We start from the raw sequence: 4,871 nt of genomic DNA, 5'->3' as shown, positions 1-4,871 counted from the left end.
GGTTCGAGTCTCTATAGCCCCTTGTTGGGGTTAAACATACTCCTTATCGCCTAAGCTTCGGCCCTGATGTAGGTGCGCTGCAGATATGCTGTAGGTACTAAGGGGCAATACTTCCTGACGGATATGTTGGAATAGCCTATCTGCATATCCATTTTAAGAATCAAAAAAAAAAAAAAAAAAACCTAGAAAGCAAAATTGAAAAGCAGAGAAGATCAGAAAAAAAAAAAATTTAATAAACTAAAATTGTAAAACATAAAAACTAGTGGATTTGGGGAAACAAAACTGATGCAACCCAAAAAAAATTCAGGATTGAAATTGTAGAAATTTAGGTAAATTACAAATACACCCCTTGAGGTTTACTTAAAAACATGAATTGCTCCTTATGATTTTGAAAATTATATTCCACTCGTTCAAGTTTTTAATATTATAACAAATGACCCCTTTCATTAATAAATCATCAAGCCAATTAACAATTTCTAATGATGTCAAAAATATACTTCAATTAATAATTCAAATAATTTTATTATTGTATAAAAAGTAATTAGAAATTTTATTTTTTCTATTAATTATGTTAAATAAAAAAAATGATAATAAGAAAAAATCTATTTTAACCAAATCTCATAGATGTATTTATAATTTATCCTAAAAATGTTAACCAGGTGGTGGAAAAGATGCAAAGAACAATTTTGCCTTCACGCTAGAATTAGGGGCAGACAATTCCTTACGCTGAGAGATTTAGGGAAGGGATTTGAAAAGAAAAAGGAAAAATATGTGTGAAATAAGGTGAAATATAGGTATATTTTATTCACATTTCACCTATATTTTCCTTTTCTTTTTCCAAAGCTCTTCTCAAATCTTCTAATCAAACACAACATTAGTAAACAATGAGAACAAGTAACAAACTACCCCCCAAGGCTTCCGTTTCTTCTTGTCTATTTTCATTTTCATTTTTTATTTTGGAAATTGGAAGGCATTACTTGTTTACCATATTGTTTTTGTTTTTAAATAAAAATAATGTTAATTCTAAAATTTTCAAAATTTTTAAAAATGGATCCTCCAATAATATACATCTACAAAAAAAACGTATATCATATACAAGTTATAATACTTTGTGATAGTCATTTTGTAGTGTTAATACCAAAATGTGTCATAGCAAAATTACTTTTAGTCATAACTAAAGAAACCAAAATAAATCATAACCAAACGTCATTTGAGTTATAAGCAAAGACTTCTTTAGTCATAACTAAAATAACAATCATAATAGTTTATAACTAAATTGTAATCAATACCATAATGAGTTATGGTCAATCAAGTCACCACCAATACCACAATAAGTTATAATCAAACATCACTACACTTATACGTATACCCAAAAATTTCTTTGATCATAAGTAAAAATAACAATTATAATAAGTCATAATTAATTCATAACCAACCACGATGAGTTAAGCCAATACTACAATTAGTTATAATCAAATAACACAAAGATATATATGGTATATATATTTTAAAGTGTGTATTATAGAATGTGCGGATATAAGCAGATATACTTTCAAAGTAAAAAGTATCATAAAAAAAATAAAATAAAAAAGTGTGTCGTTGCACCTGTGGAACGAGATAATAGTTCGTATTTCAGTTCAACAGGTGTCTGCCTCCAATGGTGTATGCTCGGAATATGCCGAACCTTTTGGTGATCCTTGCTCCCTTCTCCACGTATGCATTCTATGAGCTCATTCGTAACAAATGTCAAATACAATCCTTGGAGATCTTCGAGATACTCGATGCCGTGAGGTAGTATCTTCAACTGCATACATTTCCGAATAGAAAATTCTTGGAGACCTGGCATCACCCCCCTCTCTATAATAATCTCATTTAACTGAGGAAAATTCCACAATTCCAATATTCTAAGTTTATGGAACCCTTCACTAAAGCATAATTGTCCTCCTCCTTCATATGCATTACAAAGGAACAACTGTCCCAAATTCGGAAGCGCTTGAATGCATGGAATAGGGTCTTCTGTTAGTCTGGACCATCGCAATGACAAATAAGTAAGGTTTTGAAGTGAGTGAAACCAACAAGGCACTTTCTCCAATTTTCCAGCTAAAATGAGCACCTTCAGGTGGCGAGGAGGAGTTGAGGAGAGTGCATCCATTCGTAGGTATTCATCCTCATCAATCACCTTCACAGACAAGCGACAAAGGAGACTCATATTTTGGATTGCAGTACACAATTCCTCCTCGTCTACTTCTCTCACCTTTGTGATTCCAATCCTTTTAAGTTGTGTCATGTTCTTGATTCGCTTCATCAAGTCTGCTTGTGCTTCTACACCTGCCAAAACTTGCAAGTTTTTTAGCTTGCAAATATTAGATGGTGTTGTCATACCACGAGCAAAATGAAAGTCATCCAAAAGTCCATAGTCAAAGTGGTACATCTTTAGATGTCGCAAATTTCTCAACTCTGTGATTCCAGCTGGAAGCACTTCTATTTTGGAGTCAGTAATGTCTAGAGTGTTTAGGTTGCGCAGTCTTCCAATGGATTTTGGAAGTTCCTTCACCCTAGTTCCTTTCAAGTTCAAGTACCTTAAATTGAATAGATCCACTAGTTCTTCAGGCAATACTTCGATCGGTGCATCCTCAAGATCCAATACTCTTAACAATCGTAAGCTTAGTGGCAATGCTATCTCCTCAACAACAAATACAAGAAGAGATCGAAGCTTCAACATGCCCTTCCAATTCCCCAATTGTGATTCTCTACCAATTGATTGAATCGACATGCGACGATTTGTTGCACTTTCTTCTTCATCATTTGCCTCTCGCCCATCATATACAACACAAAACTTCTCCGTTTCTGATGTGGAAATTGCAAGCTCACGCATAAGATCATGCATCTTACAATTTTTTGGCCTTCCTAATTCATTTCTCATTACGACTTGAAGCATGCTTCGGCAAATAAGCTCCATAAGGTAGCTTTCTGCTACCTCCTCTGGTGTTCTCCCTCTCACCTTTTCTACGAACCCTTCTGCCATCCAAAGTCTAATGAGCCTCTTTCGTTTAATCTTATAATCTTCCGGGAAAAGACAACAATATAAGAAGCAACACTTTAGTCGGTATGGCAAATCATTGAAGCTAAGCAACAATATAGTTTTCACAACTTCTAGCCCAGGGTTGTTGCTCAATTCCCAGCTCAAGCTGTTATAAATTTTTCTCCATTCCAACTCGAGATATTTAGAAGGCATGACACCCCCCAAAGCTACAATTGCAAGAGGAAGCCCTTTACATTTTGCAACAAGGTCTTGAGCTAAGGTTTTGAGATGTTGAGGACAACATCTATTTGGATTGCTTGAAAAAGCTTTCATACAAAAGAGGTTCCATGCGTCACTTACACCCAACAATTTGATATAATGGACATAACTTTTTACCCCAAAAGAAGATGAAGCTATCTCTTCATTTCGGGTTGTAAGTATGACCCGACTTCCTAGTCCTTCATCAAGAATTGATACATGTATATCCCTCCAGAGGTTGCTACTCCATACATCATCAAAGACAATTACGTACCTTTTCAACCGTAAGAAGTCCGTAATCATCTCTATGAGCTCTCTATAGCTCATACTGCTTAAATCCATTGGAATTGCTTCCTTGGCACCACCATAGAATTCCTTAATCATGCTTCTAAGTAAGTCGTTGACTACATATGTTTGGGAGACAGTTATCCATGCATAGTAATCAAATTGTCTCTTGACAATTTGGCTGTTGTAGGCCTGGGCAACCAGAGTGGTCTTACCTGAACCACCCATCCCCACCACTGAAATAACTGTGCGTTGTGATTCTTCTTTGTCCGTCAACCAGTCCAATAATTGTTTCTTTCCATCTTCGATCCCCACTAGATCATCATCTTTAAAAAATAGAGAAGACTCACTGAGGTTTGGCAGCCGCCTCTGATGGTCTTGGGAGCTTGAGCTTGAGCTTGCTTCTCCTACACCATCGACCCCATAACGTCGGTTTCTTTCTGGGATGGCTTTGATCATGCTGTTGATTTTCTGTAACTTTGTGGCTATTCGATGCCTCACCCATAGATTCTTTGGGGCGTAGACTATCTGACGGAGGAACCTTGTGAATTTACCGTGTACTTTTTGCTTGTTCATGTAATACATGTATTCGTCTATGATATCTTCAACCTCGTAGGCCAAGTCTCTAACACTGGCCACCCAAGTCTTCTCTCCTTCAGTTTGGACTGTTGTTTTATCGGCATCCTCCAGAAAAGATCTCATGCTTGCGAACTCGAGCTTCAGTTGGTTGAGTTCATCGCGTACTCCTCCAATCAATGATGCTTCGCTCTCAAGGGCGGAAACTATTCTTCCAATCAAAAGTCCCACGGCAGCCAAGGCCATGTTAGCTTTCTACCTCCCTCCCCTCTTACTTCTTAGCACCCTGGTCTCTCTTGTCTTGAAGATGAGTAGTTTGTAATAAGTACCTGGTTTGTAATATGAATCTGGTTTGTAATATGATATACTTTCTTATATTTTCGCTTTGGTTCATTTGTCACATCATTACATATGGGGACCTACACATGGACCAAACCTGCCAAACATTGTTGACAATTGTTTCTCTATCACTGAGAGCTCGTTTGGCATAAAAAAAAAAAAAAAAAAAAAAAAAAAAAAAAAAAAAAGTTAAAGTTTTTTTTGGCTAAAATAATCACAAAATGATATAATAGGCTTTTTAGCTTAATAAGACAAAACATCATATTCAATCTATAATTATTTCATTTTTTCTCTCAAAAAAGTCAAAAAGTCTATCTCAAATAAGACTTTTTAGCCCCACGTTAAAATAGTCAAAAAGTCAAAAAATCAATCCACATCCCAAACGAACCCT

The 4,871-nt window shown here is 35.8% G+C and overlaps 1 pseudogene across 1 annotated transcript; it reads right to left on the bottom strand.

Moving 5' to 3' along the window:
* Nucleotides 1-941: 941 nt before the first annotated feature.
* LOC145820173 (disease resistance protein RPM1 pseudogene) lies at nucleotides 942-4,510 on the bottom strand (annotated as a pseudogene). The gene has a single exon (XR_014361270.1). The product of XR_014361270.1 is annotated as a disease resistance protein RPM1 pseudogene (transcript).
* Nucleotides 4,511-4,871: the final 361 nt, after the last annotated feature.

Source organism: Camellia sinensis, chromosome 2, assembly GCF_055761805.1.
Source record: "Camellia sinensis isolate YWXY chromosome 2, ASM5576180v1, whole genome shotgun sequence".
Taxonomy (NCBI): Eukaryota; Viridiplantae; Streptophyta; class Magnoliopsida; order Ericales; family Theaceae; genus Camellia; species Camellia sinensis.
Note: the sequence above shows the minus strand (reverse complement) of the source record. Positions and strands in the feature narration are given on the sequence as shown.